Here is an 18,085-nt window from a genome sequence, read left to right on the forward strand (position 1 = left end):
ATATATCTACATTTAAATAGAAATATGTTTTAGAGAATTTAGAAAACAAAATTAATAGAGCACAATTATAACTAAAGACACAAATTCAGAAAAGAACAACAATGTTTATACACAATCAAGAAAATAGCTAAATATGCTACAATAACTAACATTCTATGTTTCCTTTTGAGAGCAATAGAAGGTACATAAGTTATAACATCTACAAAAGCTCGTTGCAGTTCGATCTTGCGCATAGAAAACATAAATCTAATAAGTAGCTGCACCGCCAAATGTTAACACCACTGACATCACCAAATGGAGAACCTCGGCCCTGCATCTCCATGGAAGATCTCTACACTGGGAGTAGACGCAACGCTGTTTCTCTGGCCTTTTACCTATCAAGTCACGGTCTCACTCCCTTCCCAAGCCACTGCAGGAATAAGGGTATCTTCATCTTCATTGAGCACACAAGGAGAGTGAGGTACAATCATATAATGCACAGGAGATCCCCTCAAGAACACATTTTAGCATTTAATCATGCAGCAATATCTCATATAATCAATCTTATATTATAAAAATGAATAAAAGAGACAAAAGATCAAATGTGAAGAAAAATCACGCAAAAGCTTGTACCTTAAAACATGATAGTGCCCTTAGTTTTTATGTGCGCCGTGGTTCTTCCATTTGCGATCTACACCTCAAAACATTTTTACCTCAAATCGGAGGCTACCAATCAAAAGCGTCCGACCAGCTGGCCACTATGCACCAAGAAGAGGGGCAGAGGATAGAGGCGGCACCGTGCAGGCGGGGATGGAGACATCGGAGCTCTGCAGCTGCTGCACGCAATGAACTTAAACAGTTGGAAGCTTTGTAAACAGTTAGAAGCCTAATATAATGATGATAGGGTCTTCACCGACTTGAAGAACCTATACACCATCAAACAAAGTGAAGCTTTGTAATCTTAGTTTGAGATACTACATTTGAAAAAAAAACGGAATGTTATCAGAAAGGGAAGATGCCAGATCTGAACCACACGAGTATTCAAGTAAAACAATTAAATTTAAGACCATTACTATATCTTCAGTATATTAAAAGAAGAGAAATTGTTTACCTATATGACTAAAACTTCATACATTTTTTTGGATAGCATGCAAAAGGCATAATGTATACAGTGCAAATGACCATACAACACAAATGTACACCTAATAACTTTCATAACACACAATGCATATGCTTCTTAGGAACCTATAAATGTCTGGAGGTAGGGGAGATAATTTAGCCACTGGTTAATTATTTCTTCTAATTCCTCCAGACCCTAAAGGCCTCAAGCAATTTGCTTGAATCACCGCGTGCTTTATTCCATAAACAAAGTGCACCCTCGGCGAAAGGAATAAATAACACTAAAATCAAGTAAGGCAACACGCAGAGGGAAAAATAGCATATGGCATATTTCTCATGACCTTACTATTTGCATACACACCCTAAAAGATGCTGATAAAAATATTAGCAACTATACGCCTTGAAATATTTGTACAGGGATTGGAGAGAGAAGCAGAGAGAGGGGGAGAGAGAGGACCTACATGTATGATCTTTGGTTGCTTCTCATGGATGAGCAAAATACTGCATTCAATTGTAGGATTGCATGGATAACCAAAAAATTGTCCTTTTATCAATTCGTCACGTGAGGGGAAAATATGCTACCATTACTATATCTTCAGTATATTAAAAGAAGAGAAATGCCTTGCCTATATGACTCAAATTTCATACATTTTTTTGGATAGCATGCAAAAGGCATAATTTATACAGTGCAAATGACCAGATGGCACAAATGTACACCTAATAACTTTCATAACTCACGATGTATATGCTTCTTAGGAACCTATAAATGTCTGGAGGTAGGGGAGATAATTTCGCCACTGGTTAATTATTTCTTCTACTTCCTCCAGACCTAAAGGCCTCAAGAAATTTGACTGAATCATTGCGTGCTTTATTCCATAAACAATGTGCACCCTCGGCGAAAGGAATAAACAACACTAAAATCAAGTAAGGCAACACGCAGAGGGAAAATAGCATATGGCAGATTTCCCATGACCTTACTATTTGCATACACAACCTAAAAGATGCTCATAAAAATATTAGCAACTATACACCTTGAAATATTTGTACAGGGATTAGAGAAAGAAGCAGAGAGAGGGGGAGAGAGTGGGAGAGAGAGGACCTACATGTATGATCTTTGGTTGCTTCTCATGGATGAGCAAAATACTGCATTCAATTGTAGGATTGCATGGACAACCAAAATATTGTCCTTTTATCAATTCGTCGCGTGAGGGGAAAATATGCTGCAGTTTAACACAACCAATTAGCATTGTCGAACTAAATCTGTACTAAAAAGGCATAATTCAAGCAATTTTACTTTTCTTCTTTTTGCAGCAAGTACACAATACCATCAGTCGTCACTCAGTAATTCAGCCCCAATGTCCATCATAGAGAGGAAAATCAAATTTACATGTACCATGGGAGAATACATCTGATGTATGCGTAGATTAATTAAGCTAGGTACATAGTTCAATTAATCGCGAATGTATGAGATATGTCTAAATATAAAGAACAGTATTCATAATAATGCAGAGGTGGTTACAGGCTACCGTGTTGACATTTTCGCTTCCAGGGAGCAAATTCTTGCAGCCAATGATGGTGCTGAGACTATATCTCAAGCCGTCGTCCCTCTGTAGTCTGTACTGAAATGATCGGCTCCTTAAAGGAACAACATGCTTAAGTTTTAAAGCAATGAAGCGAAATCATGCAGAGGAACGAAAGAAGTACCATTCAAGATAGCTGACCTCAATGTACATTTTTGTCCAGGGGCAACACTGAGAACACTCTACTACTATATGAAGATGATAATAATATGCTATTTCTCTCACATGGCACAAACGCAGCATATTCAGAATTCAGTCCAAACAATCCGCTAACTCTTCAGCTACAATGGCAGGAAAAACAGTGGCATTATCAATACAGATAATATGAATCTAGAACAATACACCACACAAACACATTAGGTAGGGCACAGTAGTTTCTTTATGACATTGTACATTTCAGTGCCCTACACAAACAAATTTGGCATGATAAAATATAGATTGTCTACTGCAGTACCACGTCCACTTAGACTATAAAAAAGAGAGACTCCTACAGAGAAAACGAAGAGGTGCCTGCAGAATAGTTCAAATGGAGGTCTACTGTACACATTTTCTACTGCAAGAATAGCAAGTGATTTCAAATAGCTTCATTTCCCACATCTTAAAGCCAATTCGATGGACATAGAGTGTAAGAACAGTGATCTTTTGTGTTAATACACACAAATTACTGTCAGCCTCAGAGTAAAGGTTGTATACTTAAAGCACATCATGATATTTAATTCTGTAGGTGTATCCAATTCAGAGAGGACAAATATAATTGTCAGCAAAGAGGTGCATGGATAGCGTACCCAGGGCTCATCACCCAATCATTACTGGATTCAGCTACCTCATTATCTTCTCTACTGTGTTTCCTCTTTAGCTGTATAGGAACATCATTCTTAGATTGCAAGGCATCACAATATCTCAGTGCACTTCGAAACAGTATCCAAAAGTGAATATCACTGAACGAAAATTTTCCAAGGTTCTATGCAGCTATTCGAACAGAGGAGGTGTCTTTGTATGAACATCAACATGGTGTCACATTTAAAACTATTCTAGGATTCAAGAGAATTGGCTAGGGGGGAAGAGGGTCATCAAAGAATACGCTTCAGAAACGAAATTCTTGAGAAACATAGTTGGTACCAACAAATATTTTAATAAATTATACAAAAACAAAATCTAAGTAAATAGTAACACATAAGAGTTTTTCTGGGACAGTACTGTAGTTTTTTAGGGAAATAAACTGTTTTTGTCAACTTATTATCTTTGTAGCTCTTTTCAGTAAACTGAAATATTTCCCCGTTTTCACACTGCTGGGTATATTTCCAAAGATCAAAACTCATGACATATCCACACCTCACCTGTGAGAGTCGAGTTTAAACGTAAGAAAGAATGCACCATTTTGAGTATATACACTTGGTGACATTAGTGGCATGCTAAGTACTTCCTCTATTCCCTTTTATAAGACCTTTTTGGCAAGATTAATTGTCTTACCAGAACGCCTTATAAAAGGAAACATAGATAGTACTATATTTCTGGACTGAAACTTTACAAAGCAAAGTAAATAGTTTAGAAAAGGCAACAGAGGGGTACCTTATAGTTCCCAATGTAGGGTCTATTAAGTTGACAGAACTAAGTAATATCAACAGAAAGGCAAATAAAAAATCAGTTGTTGAGACTACTGGAACCTAAATAGTGGCACTGAGGTGTCCATCGAGACATACATGTCCCCTACCTCATGGTTCCACCAAAATTTTCAGCAACATAAGCTTAATAAAAATAATAAGATCAGTGCTTCAAGATAAATTTTCAGCAACTGAGCTTGTTCATATAGGCGAATGTTTCCTTTTGTCCAGTTGTAACTTTGATCTAGTAGATTTGTTTTTACACATTTAGGAGTTTTACTGACACGTACACTTCTAAAGCCTAGAGTAGTTCAATAGGACTTGTTTGTCTGAACATTCTGGTTTGCAGTTGCAAACCTGATCAAACAAAGTGAAGTTTTCTCCTGGACAGATTTCTCTTCTTCTTGCTGTCACGCCGACACTAAAACACACATCTGCATTATTTTTCTGCAACTGCATTTGTAGAATCAGATAAGAAACTGTTTGTGTCTATAAAATACTTTGACTTTTGGTATATATATACATGCCATACATGTTGATAAGATTGGCATGCTTGCATGACCTTCCGACATATGGAGCTCATCAAAACATATGCCTATTTTGTTTCCCACTTTTTATTTGGAATTAGAACCGATTCGTTTACTTTTCATACTATTAGACAAAATATATAATCATGCCTGATTTCCTTGATGCTGCACACAATGACACTCTAGAGGCAAGAATGTTGGTAGCAATCAGATGTCCAAAATAAAGTGCAAAAGGAGAAGTACTGAAAGCAATTATATTTCAAGAACTTACTATTAGTGTAACATGTTAATGCAAGTAAACTCATTACCTAAAGCTCAATGGAATCTTTGCTTTTAGTTGATGTATCCATATAGGTTTGAGGCTCATACTTAGATCATAACCAAGCTTTCGGTTCATGTCCAAAGATGCCTCGGACCTGCAGTTTCATTGATATGCTAATGAAATCAGACTATATTTTATTGTATAGCCATAAAGCAACATGCAGTCTAAAAAATGAGATGTAACTATATCCGACTTTTTTCCGCAATTAAGCGCTTCATGGAAAATCAAAATGCCCAAGTAACAAAAATGAGCCAAAAATTTAATTATTGTAATATATGTACATAAGAGAAGATTGCTATTACTGGGATGAACATTAATCCTAGTTACTGTATGCATGAGCATCATTTTGGCATATTAGTAAAACAGTCTTACCGCGATTCAACGGCGGGGAAGAGATTTAAAGGCTCAATCCGATGGCCGAACCGCGCTAGGCTGTGTGGTAACTCCATGGGGGTACAATGTTTATACCTTTAGATGCATCCACATTAATCTTATAAGATCCTAACACATGGCTCTGGCATTGACAAAGGGAGAATTATGAACATGGTGATTAATACTGAACAAAGTATAAACAGGAGAAATAATTTGAGAAAAGGATGAAAATTAAGAAACAGGCTAAATATTATTTTATTTACACTTATGTTACTCTGGTTACAGTTAATTCACCAAGATGGTTGAAGGACAAGGGAAAAGTTTGGATGAAACACGGCAGTTGCTTGATCAAAGAAAGTATGTGCTCAGGCTCTCCATTATCACTGCAACTTGCTAATAATTTTATGTTCGCGGTATTAACACTCCAAGATATTCAGAAGAATGATAAAATGAACCAAAGGATATGTCAATTACAAATCAACAATTCCAGGCTCATCATCCTGGCTGTAGCAGCTAGGCCCTCCTAGCCTCTCTTTCCTGACAAGTAAGCCATAGATATATCTACAAACAAAAGTGGAAAACAATCAGTGGAATGTTAATGATCTCATTGTAAATCCTTGAAACAAACAGAAATCTCACTGTCTGGTACAGAGTGAAATAATCTACCAGCTACAAAATCCTCTGAAAAAAATCAATTCTGGAGATTATCCAGCGCAGAAGGTGGATGCTGAAAATGTTCTGACACCAGCAAGATTGGCACGAGTTGTTCCTCCTGGTCTTGATGAGTTTAAGACAAGAGAAATCACTGAAAGAAGACAGGATGCATCTGGTATAGCAAATGATAATACTCTTGTTAACCAAAGAAGAGAAATAGAGCAATTACTTGATGATTACCATACGCTGACCTGATCTGCACCCCTGCCCGCCTACGTGCAACCCATTAACCAGTACGAGGCGTCGCAGCCTCCCTCCTCCGTGCGTGCTCCTGTGGCGGCGGGGACGAGGAGAGGCACGAGGGACGCCGATTGGGAGGAGAAGGGCCGGTGGCGGCCAGGGAGGCGGAGCAGCGCCGCCGGACGTGCAGGAGAAGGTCGCGTGGGGATTGGAGGGAGAGGTCGCGTGGGGATTGGCTCGTGGCGGCTAGGGTTTTGCTGCTGCTGCTGCAACCTCTGGCCGGTCGCCCCTGCCATCTCCGACCAGCCCCTGCCATCTCACCCCAAGGTGTGCTGCGGCGGCGCGAGCGGCAGCAAGCTGCTCCCGGGGACGGTGAGGATGGAGCTCGACCTGAGGATGACGACCGTGGAGCGAGTGGATTGGGGGAGGGATCGAGCGAGGAGAGGCAGCGAGGGGATTGAGGAAGACGGGGGCGACGGGATTGGGGGCTGGCGGCGGCGGCGCGATGGGAGGGCGCGAGGGGAGAGGAGGAAGTGGGAGGCGGGTGAGAGCGGAGCGAATGGAACGGGCCGCGCGGGCTTTTAGTGACCCATGGATAAAATGCGGGTTCGTGCGAGGGCCTCACGCCCTGGACCGAACGGACGGCCGAGATCGCGCCACGTCAGCTCGATCGGACGGCCGAAAATCCAAAGCGCTGTGAGAGCTCCATGAGGGTGCAGCAATCATACCGTGGGATTTGTTGCATGCACCTGTGGCATCAAAGTTTAGTTAACTGTAGGGGCTCCATGGAGATTCTTGGAGAAACGAGGAAGAAGAGCTGAATTAGTTTGTCATGCACAAATATCTGGGCAAGAGGGGAGTGGGAGAGTGGTTAGTTTTTGGCTCGGTGTGGTAGCCTGGTAGGCCATGCGCGTGGGTCTGCTGCTACTTTTCCCTGACGTGTTTGAGGTGGTTGTCCTGATTGAGTGCTCGGTCAGAAAAACTAGCACCCGGATGTTGGGTGAGACAAACTAGCATCCGGATGCTGGGTTAGACAAGCCAGCACCGGATGCTACCTAGCCACGTCCATGGTTTATTTACTAAAAAAAATTACGTGAGGATTTTTATTTAACAAAAATCGAAAATAATCAACCCCCACTTCTTCAGAATGGGAAATTTACATTTCCATAGATCTTTATTCTTTTATTAGGTTTAAACGGGAAATGTACTGAAATTCTTCCTTTCGTAAGATGTGGGTCGAGTTGTGACACATTTTATCCCAACCCATTTTATTTAGGCCCATTCGCTATAAATAAAGAAATTAAAAATCCCAATCGTGTACGCTTCGGGTAGGACTAGGTAAAGACTGACCTCTCCAAAGGTCTGATCAGTCGCGAGAATGCTCGTACAATCAGCGCGAGTACGCATATATGGAGCTAGCTAACCTGCACCTTTTTTTTTTTGTATTAGCTACGAGTATGACACGAGTACAACACATGGGTAGAGTTACAAACAAAATTCAACTATAATATAGTATGAGTACAGTTAAATACAACATATTAGTACATGTAACATAAGAAAACAATTATATACAGAGCATGAGTACATGTAACCCTTCTGATTCTTACAGGCAACACATGAACAGATAACAAAACCCCCCTGCTTGTTCGTATTAGCCACTACGAGGAAATCTTTCAAACCCGTAATGAACTCGTCGGAGAGTCGGTTACAGTACATCTATTGCCGATTAATCTGCATTATTATTATATAAAGTATATAATTAACCATCATGCATTTGTTAAACTAACTTGCTAGAAATAATAGAAATTAAACAATGAACTACACACATGCATATTTTATCAATGACACATGAAAGGTTCAAGTTGCTAACCGCGATCGAGGAGGAAAAATAAATGAGAAAGCTCAAGTGTGGCTCGGACACTTCATATCATGTTTCTTTCATGCTCTCAGGCATTTCATCGAACACCTTGTGTGCATAAGAGGAAATCAAAAGCAAATCCATCACCCACTTGTGAAGATTGTGAAAAGAAGTGGCACCAAATGGCTAAGTGAGTGTGTTGAACGGTATATATAGGGGTGGGCCTTTAGTCCCGGTTGGCCTGGCCAACCGTGACTAAAGGCCTTCGGGCACCTTTAGTCGCGGTTGGCCTGCCAACCGCGACTAAAACCCCTCCCATCCCCTAGCTATCGATCGAGCCCGCTGGGCCCAGACCTTTGGTCGCGGGTCGCCTCCCGAACCGCGACTAAAGACCCCTTTAGTCGCGGTTCGAATATTTTGGGGACTAATGGGGGTGGATGAAAGCCTCTTTTTCTACTAGTGGAGGACGAGTATAACTTAGTGAACACCGAAATGCAGTTGCGTACAAAACAGGACTATGGTTACACATAGAGCACGAGTACAAATGCATACACGAGCAAGTACATGTACATAAGTACAACTTCACACACGAGTGAGTATAGAAGTACAGTCGCACACACGAGCAAATAAATGTACAGAAGTACGGCCGCGCACACTAGCAAGTACAGGTATAGAAGTACAGTCGCACACACGAGCAAATACAGGTACACACGAGCAAATACAGTTACCGAGTAAAGAGAAAAACTGCACCAAGTACAACAAAATCAGAAGTACGTATCAGTTCAAAAACACGAGTACAGTTAGGTATACACCACGAGTATAACCATAATAGTATTGAAAATACGGAAAAAAGTTTCTTAGAACCTATCAACATAGGATCTAGTTTTGAAGATCTCTACGCGAGGATCTCAAAAATGAAAACGGTTCATATTTAGACTTACGGTTATGGAGATATTTTATTTTGAAAAAGCGAATCTAAAAAATGAAGAGAAAACTGAGAGAGATCACCCTTTGCATGTACTTCTCTCCTCTTTCATTTCTACATTGCTTACTCTTGTAACACGTGGCTAGTAGAGAGACTACTTCTCAGAAATTTCTTGGCACCATAACGCCCCACTTATTGCTTGCGGAGAGAGTTGGCTCTCTTGGAGAAGATCGATCTATTTTCTAGAGATTTCGGTACGCTTCTGACTCTGCTCGTTGACTAAGGAGAGAGAGGAGAAGACATCTGTGCTCTTTTCAACGGATCCTGCCATCGGCTAAGGCACCGCATCGAAGGCCCAATGCCTGGATGTGACACGCTCATTCCCACTCGTAAGGCACCGAAGGCCCATTCGCTAACTCTGGAAGAAGAAAGGTTGTGTGTGGATTGCTACCAAATCATACCTACCAATTTTTTGGTCATGACCAAAAGATTGGTTGTTGTTTGGATAGTTGCCAATTTTTTAGCTTGCCAATGCTCCACTACCAACTCTAGTTCAACTTTTTAGCCAATGTTGGCCAACTTGTGGGCAAGGAATAGCTCAACCAAAATATTGGCTAGCCAAAATTTTGGTGGGGCAATCTTGGGCACAAACCAAACATCCTGAAAATCCCAGCCGTGGGTCGTTTCGCTCCCTTCTTCTCGCTCGCGCCGGCGCCGGCGTCGCCTTCTTCAGCCATCATGTCCGTCCCCGCTATGTCGCTACACCGCTTCAGGTGCGTCTCGAAGCACTGGTTGAGCCTCACCAACGACCGCCACCACCGCACGAAGCTCCCCCAAACCCTGGCGGGCTTCTTCTGCACAAGCACATACGAGTACGACATCCCCAAATCATGTCTCAGCTTTCTCAGTGCCTCGGGGAGCCGCTGCCCACTAATCCACCCGTACCCCGCCTTCCTGCCTGACCACCTGCCCGTTGACTAATGATCCCCTGGCCTCTCATGTATTTGCAGATCGTGCTCTTCTCCTCCCGACAAGACGGTAGCCGGCAGACTCACTGACGACCTCCTGGTGGAGATCCTCTCGCGCGTCCCCGCTATGTCGCTACACCGCTTCAGGTGCGTCTCGAAGCACTGGCTGAGCCTCACCAACGACCGCCACCACCGCACGAAGCTCCCCCAAACCCTGGCGGGCTTCTTCTGCACAAGCACGTACGAGTACGACATCCCCAAATCATGTCTCAGCTTTCTCAGTGCCTCGGGGAGCCGCTGCCCACTGATCCACCCGTACACCGCCTTCCTGCCTGACCACCTGCCCGTTGATGTCGTCGACTGCTGCAACGGCCTCCTCCTCTGCCGTTGGTCTGATGTCCGTGGCGGCGAGTTCCACTACATAGTGTGCATCCTGCGACGGAGCAGTGGACCATGTTGCCAGATGATCCCAGCCAAGCTGACGAGGTGAGCACAGCTTGTTTGGGCTTCGATCCGGCCGTGTTTTCCCACTTCTATGTGTTTCTGCTGCTCAAGGACCTGGAGTTTAGCTTTAAAATCAGCGGAGTTGACGTGTATTCGTCGGAAACCGGGAGATGGGTTCATAAGGAGAAGGGATGGACCAAAACAATTGCATTTTTTGTTTATCGGCCTGCTCCTGTCTTCCTCAAATGGATGCCTGCATTTTCTTGCCATTGCCAATAGGTCAAACATGTGTATAGGTGCGGTGGACATGAACAGGGAAGCATGGATGACCTTCGGTATCCCTGATAATCTGTATTTCGGTTTTATTCAGCCGTCACAGGGTCGCTTGCATTATGCCAGTTTTCAAAAAGAAGACGATGCTGTGGTTCGACTGGTAGTTTATGTTCTTGAGGACTATGACAAGAAAGAATTTGTATTGAAGCATAGCGTTGAAACTTCATACATATTTGAGGTGACACATGTTACTGATTCCCATCAGTTGGCGAGCCATCAGGTTAATCCCCATTGGATGGCGATTCATCCACAATGTAACTTGATCTTCTTCGCCACGGGGCATGCTAGCACATTAATGTGCTATAATATGGATAGTCGGGAGGCCAAAGTGATATGCAGTCTTGATTGCCATCGGCCACGTTTCCCATATGTGCCATTGTATGCAGAGTTACCATCACTGCACAAATAACATCAATATGAGATTGCCAGCACCTTTGCAAGAAGACGGATTCTGTTCAGTAGGAGTCGATTGTCCGTGGTATGGACCAGTGCCTTGGTTTCTGTGCTTGGATTTGCTTCTCGTTTTCTCGATTGATGTATATGCACACTTTTACCAGATGGCATGATCTAGATGATGCGGTCATATATTCCCTAAACCAAAGAGTAAGAATAAGAGTAAGAAGGGTAGACGCAAAGCCCCTGGTAATAATGTTACTGCTTCCTCTTTTGATAATACTTGATTTACACTTTCTGCGCCTAGCTGAAAGGCGTTAAAGAAAAGCGCTTATGGGAGACAACCCATTATTTTATTTCTGCAATTTTTGTTTTATATTTATGTCTTGGAAGTTGTTACTACTGTAGCAAGGGTCGACAGAGCGCGGCAAGAAAGAAGAGAACATCGGCACTCACTAGAGGTTGATGAAAAGGATATGTGTGGGCTCCCGTGCTTCACAAGGCGAGTTCGTAAAACTCGAGTTCCATCCGGGTTTAAGCTACCCGATAATTACAAAAAAATCGATGGCCTGCAAGATCCCGAGGACTGGTTGATCGACTACCTGGAGACGGTGAAACTAATGGGTGGAACTAGAGCAACAGCCATGCAAAGCATTCAAGTACACTTAAGTGGAGCCGCACGATCATGGATAAAGAACCTGCCTCCTGGTTCCATCGACAGCTGGGAAAGTTTCGAGGATATATTTGTGAAGAACTTCCGATCCACGTGCAAGAAACCCACATCGTTGGAACAGCTGAGGGCTTAAAGACAAATATATGACGAACCAATGAGGACGTATATACAGAGGTGGAACATCATAAAAACTCGGCAGAGAACATATCCGACGAGAGAGCAATAGATGCATTTGTTGTTGGAATCCGAAGGAGGGACTTTGTCGAGGATTTGGGAAGAACCAACCCGAAAACAATAGCAGCACTCATGGAAATAGCGAATCGATGGGCAGATGGAGAAGATGTTGTTCATAATAAACGGCACCGGTCGCCTGAAGACGAGCGCAACCAAAACTTTCAAAATAGGAGGAGATTCTCTCGACAGTTCTCAGATTATGATGCTCCCGGCCAAATATGGGCTGGTTTTCGAGGAAACAGCGGGGGAAACAATCGAGATGATTATCAAAAAAAGTGGCGAGCAGAGAAACGATTACAAGGACGGTTCCCGTCCCAACAGGCAAAATAATGGACCAAGGTTCCAGAGGCCGTATGTATCACCCGAGGATCTCTTAAACGGACCATGCCAAATGCACTTTTTTTCTCGAGAACAATGGAAAGAGGCAGTCAGGGCATTTGCAGAAGGACTGCCGAACTTTTCTAGCACTACATCGATATGCAGGGCATACTAGTACGCAAGCAGTAAACAGAAACCCCCAAGGGCCAAGGAGTGAGATTCACCTTCCACCTCCACCTGCAATCACGGACGAAAATTGGCACCAGTTGCAATTGGCGGAAGCTCCGCAACCAGGTCCTTATATCGACACCAGTGGTGCGGTCTCGATGATTCAGAAAGGCAGGCCATCTAACAGAGCTCAAAAAGTTATATCGCGGCAAGTCTTTATGGCAGAGAAGATGCCTCCACCAACAATCGAGTACCTGAGCTGGTCAGGGCAAGACATCGGCTTCACTATAGCCGATCACCCGCAACAAGTTCCACAACCAGGACAGTCTGCTTTGATCTTACCAGCGGTGATCGCGGGATTCGACGTTTCACGAGTGTTCATTGATGGTGGGAGCATCTTAAACCTCATGTACACAGATACATTGAGGAAGATGAACATATCCTTGGCAAACTTATTACCAACTGATACACGTTTCCATGGTATCACACCGGAGAAGCCGAGCTACCCATTGGGAAAAATCAATCTCGATGTTCAGTTTGGAACCCAAGAAAATTACAGAAGAGAGAAGTTGGAGTTTGAAGTTGTGGATTTCCCGTCACAGTATCATGCTCTGTTGGGGCGAGCCGCCTATGCTAGGTTTATGGCAGTACCACATTACACATACTTGTTGTGGAGACTCCGTGGACCCAAGGGCCCAATCACAGTGAAAGGCAGTTTCGCGTTAGCTGATAAGTGCGACAAGGGTTTTCATCGACTGTCAGAAACTTTCGGGATGCAAGCATAGTATATGGCGTCAAGGCTAACAACTGATTATGACGTGTTGCCAGACGTAGGGAGGCCGCTCAAGGAGCCCACCTTTGACACTACTAAAGATTCCAAGGAAGTGCAGATTCACCCGATAGATCCCAAGAAGACGACATCTATTGCAACAAACATGGACCTCGCATAGGAAAGCGCGCTCGTCGAGTTCCTCCGTGAGCGCTGGGAAATCTTCGCATGGTGTCCAGCTGACATGCCAGGAGTACCCAGCGAACTTGCCGAGCACCACCTCAACTTGGATCCAATGGCAAGGCCAATCAAACAACCTTTGCGGCGTTTTTCGGAACCAAACCGCAAAGCTATGCTGTCGGAAATCAATCGACTCAGAGAAGCTGGTTTTATCAAAGAGTTACATACAGAGGCCACGTGGGTGGCTAACCCAGTACTGGCCCCGAAGAAAAACATAGAGGTCCTTCGCATGTGCATCGACTTCACGTGTCTCAATAAACATTGTCCAAAGGATCACTTTCCCTCCCAAGGATCGACCAAATTATCAACTCCACGGCAGGTTGTGAACGTCTTTCCTTCCTGGACACATATTCTGGCTATAACCAGATCCGATTAAAAGAGGAATATGAGGTCAAAACAATTTTTATAACACCCTATGGCGTGTTTTGTTATAGAACAATGCCTTTCGGGTTAAAGAACGCGGGAGCAACATATCAGCGGATGATGCAGAAGTGTCTTGCCACACAGATTTGCAAGAACGTTCAGGTATACATTGATGATGTCGTCATAACAACAAAGAAGGGCTCAACCTTGATCGAGGATCTCAAGGAAACTTTTGATAATCTCGATAAATTCTGCCTCAAGCTGAACCCGATGAAGTGCTCTTTTGGCATCCCTGCCGGAGAACTTCTCGGGTTTCTGGTGTCAGCAAGAGGAATCGAGGCTAACCCGGAGAAAATCCAAGCCATCGTAACGATGTGGAAGCCAACAAAGTTAAAGGAGATACTACAACTTACTGGGTGAGTCGCAGCTTTAAGCAGATTCGTCGCCAGACTGGGAGAAAAGGCGTTGCCGTTCTACGCCTTGATCAAGCAGGGAGAAAAGTTCGAGTGGAACGAAGAAGCAGGCGGAGCTTTTGAGGACCTTAAGCGCACAATCTCGACACCACTAGTACTGGTGGCACCCAAGGAAAAGGAACCTCTCCTGTTATATATTGCAACCACACCTCAAGTGGTTAGCACAGTACTTGTGGTCGAAAGAGAAGAAGAAGGAAAACTCCATGGAGTCTAGTGGCCGGTATACTTTATCAGCGAAGTTTTATCGCCTTCAAAACAGCGGTACCCGCAGTACCAGAAGTTAGCATATGGAGTGTTCACAACCGCAAGAAAATTACGACAATATTTTTCGGTGCATCCGATAATAGTGGTCAATGAGGCGCCTTTATCCAATATATTAAACAATCCGGAGGCTACGGGACGTGTCTCCCTTTGGGGAATAGAGCTTTCCCCTCGGGACATCACGTATGAGAAAAGAAAGGCAATAAAGTTGCAGATCTTACCATACTTTGTCGCAGAGTGGATGGAGCTGTAAAACACGGGACCCCCAGATTTGTCGAGAACCTGGACCATGAACTTCGACGGGTCCAAGAGGCTAGAAGGAGCTGGGGCAGGCGTAATATTGGTGTCACCGCAAGGCGACAAATTGAAATACATGCTGTGGATGACGTTTCCAAACGCATCCAATAATGAGGCGGAGTACGAAGAACTCATACATGGGATGAAGATGGCAAAAGCTTGCGGAGCAACCCTGTCGAGGGTACTCCTCGGCAATGCCCTCCGATTGGGGCTTAGGATTGATGGAATCTTGTAGGCTGACACGAGACATCGGTTAACAGACAAGCGGGGAGAGTGATTTACCCAGGTTCGGGGCCCTCGATGAGGTAAAACCCTTACATCCTGCCTGTCTGATCTAGATTATGAAAATATTAGGTTACAATGGGGTGCCGAAGGTTTCGGCTGTGGTTTCGCTGAGAGGCTAAGTGCTACGTGGACCTAGCTGTAGACTTGCGGTGGCTAAAGTTGCTAAGATTGATTGTGTCCCTCGGCAGCCCCTCTCCTGGCCCTTATATAGGGGGGCAGGTCTCAAGAGATCTGTCCGGGTACGACTAGGTTACAAAAGATTTGGATCTAAACTTTCCTTGTTCGGCTCCTCTACGTCTTGTTCTTCAAGGAATCTTCTTCGGCACCTGTAATGTCCCAGGTTTAGAGACGATCGAGGGGTAGATTTTAGAAAGGGATGTGCATTGCATAGTAAATTCTGGGGAAATTTCGCGCTTTTAAACAAAAACTGCATCGAAGGGGGACAAGTTTCTCTCTCGACACCTTACAGGGTTAGGGTTTCGAGAGTGCGACAAACTTGCTTCTCACTTCACTAATTTAGGGTTTTTGAGAAGAGAGGGGAGAGTTCACATGATTGAAATCTAAATGTTATAACATGGTTGAATTCAAACCAAGGTTGAATTTGAAATTCAAATTCAAACATTAAATAATTACTTTAAGTAATTCAATTGAGGAAATTCATTAAGTAAATAACCAATAATAAACAAGATAAACAATTATAATAAAGTAAAGCTCATTAGAGAAAACTTTGAGCTTTATTGATCATCACACAAATTACAATGTCATTACAATATCCAAAAGTGAAATAAAAGAATAATACAACACATTACATAAATGGGCAGAATAGAAGAAAGGAAAATAAAGAAAAATTACAACTTAATGAGCCTAGACTAAATTCTACAAGATCATCTTCATTTGATCTTGTATATGATGAACTCCAAGTCCATTTTGATCCATTCTTGATCCCTGCACAAAATCACGTAAAAGAAGAACAAATTATGCCAAGTGGCAAAGCCACTTGGCGATTAGAAAAGAAGTTAAAATGGTGGATAATATCACAGCTCTGCCGAGCTGATCCACACCAAGCCAGGTTCACAGGATCTGGTGTACACACACACACAAGCAGCACACACAGCAGGTGTGCATGCTCACCACCAAGCCACTGCTTGTGCATGTGGCACAACACACACACAGCATCAGTGAGTCACCCAAAGTAACCAGACCAAGCTGTCGATCAGGGAGAGCATATGAGCACCATATATAACCTTTACAGTGCTCAAACCCTAGCCATTTGTTCATCCATCGACAGCAGCAGTGGTAAGTTCATTAAGAACAGCCAAGAACACTAAGAACAGATGAACAGCTAGAGCTGTTCCATCTATTCCCAATCACCAGAAAATAAACCAAGCTGCACAAGCTCACCAGGAGGAGCAGGGCAAGCAACTCAACCATCAAATCAACCAGAAGCAATCCTCTACACCAACAACTCATTCTAGGAGCTGGAGTGAGGTATAAACTAAATCAACCTGAGCAAAACCAAGTTTTGCTCATAAATAAGTATATCATGCATCACAGGATCACAGGAGGGTAGAATACCCAGTGTGTGTCATCATCTGGCTAGCAAGCCATGTGGTGCAAGCATAGATGGGTAAGATCACTAGGTAAACATCCTATGGGAACAACGAGTTATGCAAATCCATGCATAACTAGAGAAATCCAGCCAAGAATGAAACCATAGCTAACCTAATCCACACACTTAGCACCTACAGCTAGCTAAGGCCATCAGACATTAGACAAATCTTTGTCTATTTGATTTCAACATCAAAAAGCTACTGGAAATCCAATAAATGAATCACCAGACAACATTTGGTAAGCAACAGCAAGCCATCAGATAGGGGTGCCATCCCAGGGCAGCACTTGTATACTGCCAGGATCACCTCAACCTTAACCAATTCCAGCAAAGAAACCATGCACAGATATCATCACCCAGTAGGGTTCAAAAGGAGGGTTAGGGTACACAACCAGGTGTTGGCATCCATCTAACCCTACCAAATCCATTGAGATGATCATCACTGAATCTCAGTTCACATCATTTATCCATCTAATCAAGCAAGGATAAACAGATAAATGAAACAGACAAGCAATTGATGCACTAGGGTCTTGCCAATAATCAAATGGATCATGACAGGCATCAATTGATGCTTAAGCAAGCAACAGCTCACACCAGAGCCAGGCTCGTGTGATACACAAGAGAGCAACAGTGAGGCACAGACACCAAAGGGCAGCTGTTTCAAGCAACTGGTGATCATATGAACACCAGAGGTTTGATAGAGCATGCTACTGCATACTAGAACTCATTCTAGGCAATTCACATATGAACAGATAATTAAATAACTGAACAATTGCCACACGAGATAAGAGCATCGAGCTTTACAATTGTATCCGAAGCTCATCAAAGGCTTGATGAACCAAAGGATCACAATATACAAGAACAGACACATGTAACTCCATCACTAAATCACACTTGCTAAGCCAGCGAGTACAGCTCAATGGAGCATAATAATGTATATGAACTAAAGAAACTAGCTCAAAGGCACCGGCACTTGTTAAATATACAATAATTACCACCACAACCAAGCCGAGGGACAAGATTAAGCACAGCGATGAAGCCAAGCACAGCAGTAAGCCAAGCACAGCAATAAGCTAAGCA

The 18,085-nt window shown here is 43.2% G+C and overlaps 1 long non-coding RNA gene across 4 annotated transcripts; it reads right to left on the reverse strand.

Annotated features, from left to right (window-relative positions):
- Positions 1–710: 710 nt before the first annotated feature.
- Positions 711–3,035, reverse strand: LOC124700228. 4 transcript variants are annotated; one of them, XR_007001686.1, is made up of 5 exons: positions 2,820–3,035; positions 2,625–2,733; positions 2,202–2,318; positions 1,560–1,599; positions 728–815 (listed from the first exon to the last, which is right to left on the reverse strand). It is a non-coding gene; the product is annotated as an uncharacterized LOC124700228 (long non-coding RNA). The 4 variants fall into 4 exon arrangements; XR_007001684.1 differs by having other exon boundaries at positions 2,618–2,733; XR_007001689.1 differs by having other exon boundaries at positions 2,393–2,733.
- Positions 3,036–18,085: the final 15,050 nt, after the last annotated feature.

Source organism: Lolium rigidum, chromosome 1 (genome assembly GCF_022539505.1).
Source record: "Lolium rigidum isolate FL_2022 chromosome 1, APGP_CSIRO_Lrig_0.1, whole genome shotgun sequence".
NCBI classification, from domain to species: domain Eukaryota; kingdom Viridiplantae; phylum Streptophyta; class Magnoliopsida; order Poales; family Poaceae; genus Lolium; species Lolium rigidum.